Raw genomic sequence first — 14,764 nt, 5'->3', positions numbered from 1 at the left:
TCTCTCTCTCACTCTCTCTCTCTCACTCTCTCTCTCTCTCTCTCTCTCTCTCTCTATCTATCTATCTATCGTTTATATGAAATGAATTGTGCGTGAGTTCGTTCCCTATGAACTCCTAAACGGTGGAGCCGTCATTTTTTAAAATTTCACACAAATACAGTATTCTTATTTATCAAATTTTGTACATTCGTCTTCGATACGTATCGATAATCGTTAATCGAAAATTTCAATTAAAGAAGTAACAGGCGATCGTGACTAAAGTTAACGCCTTATACAGCTTAACATCACAAAGGCATTTCAGAAGTTATCCTATAAGCAGAAAATTAACAGCGGGTCCTTTGATACAGGGTGGGCCAAAATAAGGGTCCTATATATATATGATTATATTTAAAGATAGGACCCTTATTTTGGCCCACCCTGTATAACGACGGTACGTTCGAAATAAATGTTTCTGTTTAAGGCACAATTCAACTTGACTTTTGCATTTTAAACTTTTATCCAGCCTTTATATAAAAATAATTTTATAAAACCAGCAGTAGATTCTCTTCCATGCAATGTAAACTGCGATGTATTGTATATTAAGTCACTGCAAGGAGCTATTTGAAACTTACTCCTGGTGCACCGTGGTGGTTTCTTAACTAGAGTAGGTAATCAATCGATTTGATTGAAAAATGGGCGATTTCACCGATTTCGATAACAATAAAATACGGGAGGTTGAAAAATTTGTTGATCATCAACCCCGGGAACATCCGGTCTTCATTCTAGTTTATATATATATATATACACACACACACATATATACATATACATTGTTCTTCAAAGAACCCGGAAGACCCATCCGATATTCGTATTTATGGTAAATTAAAATCATTCCTGGTGGGATTCGAACTCACGACCGCTGGATTAGAAGTCCAGCGCGCTATCCCCTGCGCTACATGGGCACTCCAGCAATATATATATTGTATGGTTATTCTTGTCCGGGGTTGGTTTGTTGTTGTTGTTGTTGTTGTTGTTGTTGTTATTATTATTATTATTATTATTATTATCATCATCATCATCACAATCACCATCACCATCACCACCATCACCATCACCATCATTATTATTATTATTATTATTATTATTATTATTATTATTATTATTATTATTATTATTTCTGCTAGTGCTGGTTTTATTTCTGTCATGGTGTCTACTTTTTTTTATTGTTTATTTTGTTGTTGTTTACATTGTTTTCATTTAATATTTTGTTATTATGTGCTTTAATTATCATCTCTAAATTTTCGCAACAACTGTAAGATAACTTCAAGGTATTTTTATTGAAGATTTTGTGTAAGGGGTTGATTGCGGGAAAGTGTTTTTCAACATATATAAAAACAAGAAGCAACCACAAAATTCGCGCATAAGCCTGACGAATCCTATAGTAGATGAAACGCAGAATATTCAGTGTAGCTTAATCGCCATATATATTTTATAAATTACTAACTAGCTCTACCTACGTATTGAGCACTTTTGAAGTAAATACTTAAAGTTTACGCATAAATCTATACTTTCGTATATTAAATTTATGTGAGTAAATGAAGTAGTTATATATATATATATATATATATATATACATATATATATACCTATATATATATATATATATATATATATATATATATATATATATATATATCAGCTTTACCCACCGCGCCCCTTTCTATCAGCTAATGGGCTTGCATTTTATCGAACAAAGGATCTGTTTTAGAACTAGGTTAGTGGTTTAAGGTAGACGTTTTCCTTTCTTTTTTTTTCTTTTTTTTTATATATATAAATAAACCTATGTGTACACACACATGCGCATATATATACATATATATATATACATATATGTGTGATCGTTTATGTATATTCATGTTTATTTAATTTATTTATTTGTTTGTTTTCTATTGTTATTGTTATTTTTAAAGCTATTTTGTATCGCTATCCTCGAGTAAGTTTTATTTTGTGAACACAGTTGTTTGCTATTTATCGTCTACAGTTTAATAGATTTTGAGGTTCTTTAAAGTACAGGATAGCAAATTTTTCATGGAGGCATAATTTACATGGGTCGTCTAAATGTCTGCACGTGGTAGCTTGTCTCATTATTTTCCATTCGCGCATAAGCCTGACGAATCCTATAGTGGATGAAACGCAGAATATTCAGTGTAGCTTAATCGCCATATATATTTTATATATTTTATATATATATATATATATATATATATATATATATATATATATATATATATATATATATATATATATATATATATAACGTTAAGATAATTTATCTTTGGTTGTAGACTGTTTGCTACCAACACCCACATAAGAGATATTTATATGCGTGTTTTAAATATCACGTTACCGGCGTGGTTGTTTTATTAACCTTTCCTCAAAATGAAAGCAACGAGAAACGTGCTCAATAGAGAAATGGATTGTCTTTGTGAACGCCGACATGTTAAGGACTTTGAATTTAAAAACGTTCCCCGGTTTGCATCTGGGGTTGCGGCGTTGGCTAAATTGACACTGGTGATGTAATCGGCAGTGCCTACTTCGAATCGTAACGGATCTAGTACAGCCATCCATCTATATTATAAAAGTGAACGTATACAATTTTAATTTCATGAGCAGTAAAAGATATGCTAAATCTTAATAATAACTAATTATAATGATCAAGAAGGGAAAGAATAATCATGTATGAAAATTTAAGTTTATGAGTAAAGAAGGGGAGGCTTAATTTAATAATAACCGACAATAATAAAAGAGTAAAGAATCTAATATGAACACAAAATATTCCATTATTATTAGTAGTAGTATTATTAATATTGTCAGTAGTGATTTAGTAGACTAGCAGCAGCAGCAGCAGCAGCAGAGACCGCAGTAGTATCTTAACAGTAGTGTTGGGACGATTAATCTGAATCGAGAATAAAATAATCGGAACTTCTGAGGGTATCGGTATCAGAATGTGGTAAAATTTGTGCCTAATTTCCGATGCCAAAAACGATTCTTTTATATATGTTGTTTTTATAAACTTAATTTTCCATTGTTTATACTTATGATAAAATGATGATTGTTTATTGATTTTAAACTATGAGCAAAACGAAAATCTATATTTTCTGGCATATTTTTTTACGTTTGCTAAAATATATCAACATACTAGATGGGTTTTACGGTAATACTACCCCCCCCCCCGAAAAAAAAACAACATAGACATTTTAAAAGAATCGGGACCGGAATCAGTAATTGTATTCGAATCGGAAATTTAAAACACAATCGGTAATTGCGCCGGAATCAGGAAAAGTATAGAAATCGTCACATCACTAGTTAACAGTGAATAATAATTAAATAGCGAAGTCAACTAGTGTAGTAATACTACTGGTAAAAGTATGTTCTCGTAAAATAGTAGTGTCGGAATCGGTATCGGAATCGGAAAAATTAGTACCTATTTTCCGATGCCAATAACGATTCTTTTAATTGTCTTTTTCTGTTTAATTTTATTGAAAGCAAAATCTTCTACTGCTGGTAGTAATAATAAAATAATGTTTATTGATTTTAATATCAAAACTAAAATCTATAGTCCATCGCTTACAAATATTTTTATTCTTGAGGAAATATCTGCACATTTAACGTGTTTTTACAATAATTGCGGGCGGGGGGGGGGGACTACTTCATAGTTAAATATTTTGAGATTTATAAAGAATCAGAATCGGAATCGGTAATAGTATCGGAATCGGGAAAAATATTGGAATCGTCCAATCACTATAAAATAGTAATTCAATTAATCATATCAAATGAATCATTGGGGGCGGTATTTTAACATATAATAACCGCTAAAGCAATCATTCACAACTTTTCCTCCATCATTGACCCCTCGGCTTTATTTATTTCTCCATTTAATCCATACTCATAGCCATCATAAAGTGACGGAAAACAAGAAGATCAAAAATAAACCTTTCTATTGTTTGAAACTAGGTTGTAGCCAATACTGAACCTAGAACCATTGCGTTGACAGTCGGCAATCCAACCCATCGAGCCACGGAATCGGTGTCCGCAAACATTCGTATGAAAAAAAAAAAAAAATCAAACGTTTTCTAAATAGAAATTCAGGAAGTTTGTATTTCATTTCTTAGACATGGCGCAATCAGAAAAGAAATAATTATTTTTAAATTATCAGGAAGTTCAATTATTTAATCTCGACTATATAATTTTTTGGTACTCATGCAGAGAGTGATCCGTGCTGAAGTAATAAAGTTATTATTTAAAAAGTCATTCTTAACAGTAACACGGGGAGGGTGTTTTGTACCTATTCTGTACTTACTTTTATTCAACCTTACAGTTGAATAAAAAAACATAAAACTTTAATTAAACTTGGAAATACGATTTAAAAAATAGCGCGGATCAGTAAGTGCATTAGCACCATTTTTTTTTTTTTTTTTTTTTTTTACCCCTCGGGATAAATTTATTCCTGGTTGAAAACCTCTGCTTTGTCGTAACGCATAAAAAAATCCTGTCTCTCTATTTGTCACTTAGTATCTCATTCTATGCCCCTTCTCCCCCATACTAATTTTCTCTCTTTTATATTTCTCGTTCTGGTTGCTTTTCCCCTTTTCTTCCATTTTTTAATTTATTCTTTCTTTCTTTTTAATTTTCTTATAGCTTTCATGTCATTTCTTGATTTTTTTTCTTCGGTGTTTCGTACTCCTTTTTTTTTCATTTTTCTTTCTTTTTAGTTTTTTCTTTATTTTTACTTCAATTCGCCTTTTCTTTCTTCATTTTTTTCTTTTTTCATTTTTTTCTTTCTTCATTTTTTTCTTTGTTGTTTTTTTCTCTCCATTTTCCTAGTTTTCAAAGTTGGAATATTTTTGGTATATTTTATTGTTTCTTTATTTCATTCTTAAATTTTTTCTTTGTTGTTTCTTTATTTCATTCTTAATTTTTTTTTCTTTGTTGTTTCTTTATTTCATTCTTAAATTTTTTTTTCTTTGTTGTTTCTTTATTTCATTCTTAAATTTTTTTCTTTGTTGTTTCTTTATTTCATTCTTAATTTTTTTTTCTTTGTTGTTTCTTTATTTCATTCTTAAATTTTTTTTCTTTGTTGTTTCTTTATTTCATTCTTAAATTTTTTTTCTTTGTTGTTTCTTTATTTCATTCTTAATTTTTTTTTCTTTGTTGTTTCTTTATTTCATTCTTAAATTTTTTTTCTTTGTTGTTTCTTTATTTCATTCTTAAATTTTTTTTCTTTGTTGTTTCTTTATTTCATTCTTAAATTTTTTTCTTTGTTGTTTCTTTATTTCATTCTTAAATTTTTTTTCTTTGTTGTTTCTTTATTTCATTCTTAAATTTTTTCTCTCTTTTTTGGTGTCCCGACAAAAGGAGGGTGCATTTCTTTATATCCTATAAACTACTTGTTTCCTGACATTTTTAGTGGTAATTTTAAAAGATTTTCCGAGGGTGGAAAGAAAGTCTCCCCCCCCCACACACACACAAAATGGTGGTCAAAAGTGGGTGCGCAACTTTTTTTTTTTTAATATCTTGGAAACTACTCGTTTGCCGTAAACGTTATTTTCGGTTTCAGCGCCCCCGATAACATATAAAAGTGGTAATTTTAAAGGAATTTTCGAGGGTGAAGTAATTCTTTATATTTACCAAAACTACTAAATACAGCGAAAGAAACGGATACCTACAATAACAAATAAAAAAGGTTACAGAAAACTTAAGAATAAGCGAAGCAAAAATTACCTCCGAATTAAAAATAAAAATAATAATTCAACTTAGAAGAATATTTCGAAATGAAAACAAATCTATAACAGAAAATATTTAATAATGTGCTCCGTTTTAAACAATTTTTGCAAAGAATTAAACTATCACAGTTACCCCCCTTGGTTTTCTGGTTTGAAAATTAAACAGTTTCAGATTTCAGATAAAATAAGTTAAATCAAATATAAATTGAAATGAAAATAAACTAAATAATTAAATTTTAAATTATATTTTTAAAAATACAGTTGAAACGAGGCTATTATGTCGAACAAGTAATATCATCGAGCCAATTATTTAAATAGATGTAATTTAATGTGACATGCTAATGACGTAACTCAATCAATGTAGATGTGATTTGAAGAATAGGTACTTGTACAGTTTAGTCAAGACATTAAGAAATAAAAATATCGAAAAAAGTTTAAATTGTACGTATATGTTATGGAATGAAGTTCTCCGAAAAAAAAAATTCACTTAATTTCATCAAGTAGTTTTTATTTTACAGCGAAAAAAACAATGTGTTATGATACTGAGCAAAAGGTTCGATTTTTAGGAAGAAAAGCTAGTTATTAAAGCTAGGGAGGGAGTGTGGGCGCTTTACATGAAGTTATCTCCCGTGTCGTTTCAAAAATTCAAAGAAAAATATGTCTGCCTTCAATGCGCTCTCATAAAAACGAATAAAGGCTAAATATTAAAACATGAACCAATAGCTATTACGTTACGCATGCATATTCGTAATGCCGTCGTTCGACCTTCACTTAGCAAATACCATTTTTTTAAATTTTCACATTTTTCCAGCGATTGTCCCCGGCTAAAACACAAATATGAAGTTTCTAATGGGTTCGAATATCTTATATGTTAAGTTTCCTGTCTGTAGACCAAAACTGACAGAGGAGCTTAGTAGAATTTTTTTTTAACAAATATATGTTCGCATATATAAATATATACAGAAAAAGGTTTGTATTTGCTATAAAAAATTTTGTGTTTGCTATAACCTTAAATATTACGTAAGTATAAATCATGTAGAATATCTGCATGAATATAATTACACGTAATAATTAACTAAAGATGAAAATCCCATGAGGAATCCGAAAAAACTAATAGATAATTAATTAAGATTAATATTTAAAAGAATATGCAAATTAGCTACATCTTTTGCAGATGAATACAATTCTACGCGCCACATACAACAACGTTGTATTTTCTTAATATAATAAGTAGAAAAAAGTTTTTTAAATATGAATATCAATGCACAAATAAAAAAACTTTTAGGAACATATATATATATATATATATATATATATAATGTTAAAAAATACACAAATAAAAAAAACTTTTAGGAATATATATATATATATATATATATATATATATATATATTTATAATGTTAAAAAATACACATTGTTGGTGACTACTCCCTTATCTAAATATATATATATATATATATATATATAGATATATATATAACATTATTCTAAATCCAGAGAATGTATTTAATCATCACCCATAATATTTTATTAAAATTCGTTATAAAGCACGTTTTCCACGTGTTTCCTTGAATAGCTGAACCCACTAAACAACTCATCAGAGACAAAAATATATTCCTCAGAAAATAGAAAGATTTTATTTCCTTTGTAATGGAAAGGATTTAGTAAGAAAAAAATGTTGATCAAAGCAAGTAGATATGTAAATTTATTAGAAACATAAGAAATAAAAACACTTTATTATTACAGTGTTTATAGGTAGCTACCCAAAAGAAAGGCCATTGAATTCAACCTACTCGTGTGGAATTAGTCTTTGTCGCCATCCTTCACACACACACACACGCACACACACACACACACACACACACACACACACACACACACACACACACACACACACACACACACACATATATATATATATATATAAATGTTTTTTTTTTTGCGTATTAATATTCATATTAAAAACGTTTTTGTATTCATTTAAAAAGAAAATACAACTTACATATATATATATATATATATATATATATATATATATATATATATATATATATATATACAATGGCGTAGCATCAGATTTTGCTGCTCGGGGCGGTCATAAATTTTGCCCCCCCCCCATGGCATATGACAACCAGTTAAAACCTTCAAAATATCAAAAAGCCCTCAAAATAATATTTTCATTGAACTAATGTTTACACAATTCCCTTCAGATTAATATTTACACAATTCCCCTTTTTTACATTTTAATTTAATTTAACAATTTGTTTTCAATAATTTGAATAATAATAAGTATGTAAAGATTCATCTGATGGAAATTATGTAAACGTTAATATGAAACAAAAAGAAACCAAATATTTTTTTAAAAACAAAAACGTATAATTCAAATTATTTTTAAAAAAGTTAAATTAAATTAATTGGCTACACAAACAAATATAATAATAAATTTAAATGAGAACATGTGGACACCGGAAAATGTTATGAAATTATTTTTATTTACTTATGGCTGAATCAAAGAGGGGATAGTCCGATGTAGTTTTCTTTTCTTTTTCTTCGTAATGTTATTATTAATTTGTCGCGCCTCTTGAAGAGAAAAAAAATGTCCGGTATCGGCGTTTTTGACATCCGTGTATGAAATCGCTCGGTTTAAGCGCAAAATTTAAGAAATGGACAGTCACACATTTTAGAAAACATTTTTTTTTATATAAATTTAAATGAGAATATTTGAAAACATGAAAAGGTTAAGAAATGAGGAAATCATTTTTATTTACTTTTTTATTGTTGTTATTTCCGAATTTTCACAAAAAACATGTCTGTATCAACGAGAGGATAGCCCAATGTAGCTTTCTTTTCTTTTTCTTCATAATGTTATTATTCAGAGGTCGAGCCTCCCAAAGAGGAAAAAAAACGTCTTGTATTCGTGCTTTTTTACATACGTGTGTGTAATCGCTCGGTGTAAGCGCGAAATTTAAGAAATTGGTTTTGTTAATGATGTTTCAATCCTTTTAAAAATAATTTTTAAAAATGTAAATAAATATATTTATGAATTGAAAATAAGGCTATAATTTTATAGAACTATCGCAAGGCATCAAGTCGATTGAAAATTTACAAATATACTTTTCGCGCTTTTTTCGGTAAAGTTATCAATAACTCTATCAAAATTCACTCTATCGACAAGTTTCCTGTCTATGGAGAGGATTGCCAAGTCTGTAATCTCATTTTTGATCGAAGGTAGTTTTTTATGACCTTCAGTTTCGAGAAAGAGCGCTCACAGCTGGCAACGCTAATAGCTCGGGTAAGGTAAATGCGCAGCAAGATCACAATATTAGGGACAGAATTCCCAAGGTGGTATCCCTGTATAAAGTTCAAAAGTTCAAGAGGTCCATTGATTTTGTCTTTTCTTGAAGCTTTCACAAAATACTGTAATCTCTTCCTTTCGGCAAAGAATTTATCTTTTTCTATATCTTCGTCTACTTCACCAAGTTGACAATGATAATTATCATCAAGCAGATTCGACGGTGTAAGAAAAGCGTATTAATTTGCAAGATTGTGAACTTGTTGAAATCTGCAAGACATTTCTTCAGGCAATCTGACAGCATTTCCCGTCTCAATTCAGTATTAAACACCAGTACTGCATCAGTCAATCATTCACCATCCATTCGTTTCTTTTTGCGGATACGATGCTCCCTGCTTATCCCCATTTCAGAGAAGAGTTATTTTTGTTGACTCGTCTATTGCAGTGTCCCCAATCTTATCTCTATTCAGAAGAAGCCCCTTTCTTGAAGATACTTCTGGGCATCATTGATTTCTGGGAGAATAGTTTTTCAAAGGCCCAGAAAAAAACGGAAACGACAATAACGAGTTGAAAATTAAAGATGCATATTATCTCATGGTTGCATTTTCTCCTTCTTCTGTGAGTTGTTCCAGGGCAATGACGACTTCAAATAATGTTTTTCTACAATATTTACAGAATCTGCTCGACTACTCCATCTAGTTTCCACAGTCCACTTGATACGTTTACCGGTCAACTAAATCAAGATGTCTCAGCGATGTGTAGATGCAGAAAAGAAGGAGAATAACCGGTCCAGTATTTTACGATTAATTTCAACTGGCCATAAAATAACATCTGTAAAATCGATTGCAGTGTATGTTTTTGCGCCAACTAGTGATTACCTTTCCAATTCTTCAACTTCAGGCGCATCATCATCATTGACAGTTTTTGATGTATCAATAATGTCAATGTCGACTTCCGAAGTAACAAAGTAACAGTATCAACGTTAGTAATATCAACTTCATCTTCATTTTCAGCATGATTTTCGACTTTCGTTTCGGCCATTTCGGCCATAGAAGTCTTTTCTATGAATTTTAATAACGTGCCTTTATTCTTTTTTGCTTCCTCTTCTTTTGTTTTTCGCTTTTTACGGAATACTGCCCCATTCTCCTTCGTTCTCTTCATTACGGTATCTTCTTTGAAAATTCACGCAAATATTCTGAAAATTTTTTAATTCTATTTTTTAAAATAGTACGGCATTTCTCTGCATAAGCACCTTCTTGTGTTGTTCCGCAAAAGGTGAGATATCTCCCCCATAAAATCATTTTTCTGAGATTCCTAACTCTAAAAATATATGTACATATATATAGAAAGAGACCCGTCACTTCTCCGCCCCCCCCCTAAAACAAGAAACTTACGGGGAAAGAGTCTTTCATTTTATTTTGTATTTTAAATGTTATAGATGTTTTTTACCATTTTTCCATTCTGTTGAGTAATTTATTTTCTATTTTTGAGCGGCTCAGTTTTCAAACATGTGAACGAAAACAAATCCGAAAACGAAGCTCCTCGCTTTTACCTCACGAAGACGAAGAGGGGGGGGCATGTTTCGCCTTTTTGAATTCTTACGACTCTTAAAAAGTTAATATCTAAGGTGAAATAAAGAGCGTTTAAAACTATTTTTAAAAACAAATAAATGATTCAGGTAGGTTTCAAAGTAACTTTTATAGCCAATGGGAAGATTTATTTGTTGTATATTTTATTTTTTTTTACCATTTTTTCGACTCTCTCTGATAAATAATTAAAATAATAATTAAATACTATTCAAAGTATTTCCTTATTAAAAAAATGTTATAGAAAAATACAAGGAATGGGGAATCTTGACTAAAGTCGTGCGCAAGATGACGGCCGCGAACGGATGTAAAATATGGAACGAAACGCAAATTTTAGTGAAACGAAATTAGCGAGTCGACTGTACAGTGTACAGACCAGCAAGAAAAATAATAACACAAAAAACTCAACTGCAGATAACAAAAACTAATAATAAACGTGTTTTAATTTTTAATACTTGTTTGTAACTTGTTATGAATATGTTAATAATGAAATGAATTAACGAAGAAATGATTTTGTTTCAACTAGACTGTAGTTTCACATAATATTTTAGTAAACAAATATACCGGAAAAATTAGATTTTATAGCCTTTTCTCTACACAATTACCAAGACAAAACAAAAAAATGAAAAATAAAACAAAAGCAATGAAATGAAATTAATGAAAAAATAATGTAATCTTCCAGAATATCAAACAAAGCAATTTTAATATCATCTTTTTAGTTAAGAATAAAAGTAGTGCTAGAAGACGTGAATAAATAAATTAAAACACACACACAAAAAAAAACTTATCTGGTTTGGTAAAAAAAGTAACTGAGCTTGCCTTTGTTTTTGTTTATTTTTTGTTTCAGCCATTTTGGGAAAAACGACGAAAATGTTTTTTTTTTTCATTTCATTGTTTTTTTGTTTTTTTTTACATAGCCATCACCACTTATCAAGGCCAAGAGCCACTCAAGGATAAGGGTTAAAGAGTGTACAGTAGAAATTGGACAGCATAGTAATCATTAGTAATGAAAATTTGGTAAATTTGATAACTTATATAGAACGGCTCATCGAGAACTTATTTACGTTAGACTTGAACACAACCATATTGTAGTCAGCCGGAAAGCAGGAAAACGGAAGACAATTCCACAGGCGTGCAGTTATAAGAAAGAAGCTTTGTTCATGGAATCTACGTTTAGGTTTAGGCACAGATAAAGAGTGGGGGGAATTATTGATAGTGTGTACAGCTAGACGAGTGTTTCTTGTGAAAGTTTGGCGAGGGGGGACCATAGATTGAAGCTCAGTTGAACACTTTCCATGAAAATAACGATACATCAGAGACAAACTCGCAACATCTCTTCTGTGAGATAGAGGTTGCAAGGAAGAGAAAAGGACATCTCCTACGAGGCTGGTTTTTATGCAGAGAAAGGACGATGAAATTCAATTTTTACGTTATCTTTTGTTTATTGAAATGCTATGTGCAACTATAGTCTAGTTGAAACAAAAAAACTATCTTAATTCATTTCATGATTAACATATTCATAACAAGTACAGAGTAGTTAAAAATTAAGACACGCTTATTATTAGTTGTTGTTATTAACTTTTCTTGCTAGGCTGTACTCGCTAATTTTGTTTCGCTAAAATTTGAGTTCGTTCCATTTTTTGAATGTCGAAAGATTCGTCCACGTACGATTCGTCCACGGGCGAATCGTCTATCTTTGCTAAGTTGAAAAATTGGTATTTTATTGAATAAATATCGATTAAAAATACATTTTATGGCCGTTCTGGAAGGAGATATTGTTTTAAAAAGAGACTAGCTCCTATAAATTTTACTTTTTTTTTTTTTTACTTATTTACAGTTGCTTTAAAACAGATGTTTTAAACAGTTTGCTCTCTACCTAGCTGAATAATCTTTTTTAGTATTTTTACTGGTTATAAACTAAAGAGACGCCTTTTCAATTTTGATCGAGACTTCTCGAGTCCATATGGGTGTTATAAAGTACGGGTTGTTATTTGAACTTTTACAAACATTGTAAAGAATATATTTTATTATTTTTCAATAATTTATTTTATTATCAATGTTTTAAAAGTTGTTTGTGTTTGTTTTACAATCTAAAGAGATTTTTAAAAATGCAAAAAAAAAAAATATAATAAATAAATGTTACCAAAGGCAAGATAAGTTACTCTTCTACCTAGTTGGATAAGTTACTTAATGTAAAATGTTTATTGAGCTGGAAAAATACGTATTCTCAAGCGGTACAAGAACAACAAAAAATAGCCGCGTAAAATGGAATACGCAATGTTTTGTTGTTCTCGTGTACTGCTCGGGACTGTGTGTTTTTCGGACTGAATAAACATTTTACATTAAGTACAAACACTATAACTTACCCAGCTAGGTAGAAGAGTAACTTATATTGCTCTTGCTAATATTTATTTGTTATATATTTGTTGTTTGAGACATTTTCGAATCTGTGTGGCTTGTAAATCACGTAAACTTCCTATTAAAACCTCAAAAATGGTTTTACAAAAATGTGTAGAATTAAACATTTATCGAGACCTCCAAGATGTGATCCCTCATGTCGGATATTTTCCTGTGTTCTCACGTAACACTCGACACTACTTTCTTCTTAACGCTTCAATATTAATTGGACGTAAAATGATTTTTCATTTCAAAGATATTGTAGCATTTTAGAACACTAACCAAAAATTATTATTTTCCTCGTGGGGGAGGTCTAAGCAATTACGCATAGTTTTACAACTTTGCCAGTCATACTTCGGGTTAGTGTCAGAGTAGCCTGGAAATGATGATTATTCATCATTTTAGGTTAAATTAATGTACGAAAGTTTAAATGTAAAAATAATTGTTTGTGCTTTTTTCCGCAAGATTTTCAAGGTGTCCATATGCAATCGCATAAAAAATGAAAGTCGAATAAAACAAAAGAAAAATATTATTTTTAGCCAAGGAGGTTAGTCTGAAATTCTCACAATATTAGTAAAAAGTATATAATATTATATTATTATAATTATCTGTATCGTGCTTTTTGTTTCGTTTTTTTTTTGTTGCTTTTTGCTTTTGCTTTTGCATTAAAACAAATCAATGTACTACATATCTATAACATTGTCATTAGTGATAATCAGGCAAATATTTATGATTAGAGTAAACACATTATGGTTTGGTAGAGAGAACGCATAGGATAGTTAAGAATACATTCACATCCGTTCTTGAGTTAAGAAAGGTTTTCTATATAGTAACTATTCTGTTCTTATACCGTTTTATCGCCATATATATTTCATAACTTACTATATATATATATATATATATATATATATATATATATATATATATATATATATATCGAGACGCCAGAACTATCGTCACAGGATGAATTGTATTTACGTTAAGTCTTTCAAAACTTTCTTATGTTATTTGGTTATCTTTACACGCAACGATTTGGCGGCCGTTTTTAAAATTCCGTTTGTATTATTTTAGTTTAAATCATTTTCTCTTATTTCAATGAACTCGCGTCAGGCGTACAACTTTTTTTTTGATCGCTGTGTTTAAATATAAAGTGAATATAGAATAATAAAATAAATTGACGAATATTGTTATATATATATATATATATATATATATATATATATATATATATGTATATATATATATAATCTGTACCCTGCCACGCGTCTGTGGCTCAAATGGTGTAATTGAAAAAAAAATGCATGTATCTGATCTGTTTAATTTCCCAATACTTGTGGCTACATAATATTCTTGGCGGTTCCAGTTTCAGTGCAGACTCTAGAACACGCAACATATAATTGCCCAAGTGAAAAGCAATCAATGTGTAAATATAAGCTGCACAATTTTAAAGATTGTCCCTGTGCTTTGTAGATCGTGATAGCAAATGCCAGTCTAATTGGAAATTGCAATCTCTTAAATTGAAATGTCATGTTTGTAGGAAGCATATGAAAGTGCGGAATTAGGACCTTTGAAAGGCCCCATCAAAATTATGGCTTCTATTATGTTAGTTATAATTTTTTTTTACTGAAAACGTGTGCCATTACAAAGCTTGGGCTGGTTAATATTCCGCAACAGAATGATTGGCACGCCAATTTTTAATTGCAGTGCAAGTGGTGGCATCCTCGAC

The 14,764-nt window shown here is 30.1% G+C and overlaps 1 non-coding gene across 1 annotated transcript; it reads right to left on the bottom strand.

Moving 5' to 3' along the window:
• Positions 1–868: 868 nt before the first annotated feature.
• Positions 869–937, bottom strand: Trnar-ucu (transfer RNA arginine (anticodon UCU)). The gene has a single exon. It is a non-coding gene; the product is annotated as a tRNA-Arg (tRNA).
• Between the last annotated feature and the right edge of the window lie 13,827 nt (positions 938–14,764).

Source organism: Euprymna scolopes, chromosome 17 (assembly GCF_053919585.1).
Source record: "Euprymna scolopes isolate OS-2025 chromosome 17, ASM5391958v1, whole genome shotgun sequence".
In the NCBI taxonomy this organism is placed as follows: Eukaryota; Metazoa; Mollusca; class Cephalopoda; order Sepiida; family Sepiolidae; genus Euprymna; species Euprymna scolopes.
Note: the sequence above shows the minus strand (reverse complement) of the source record. Positions and strands in the feature narration are given on the sequence as shown.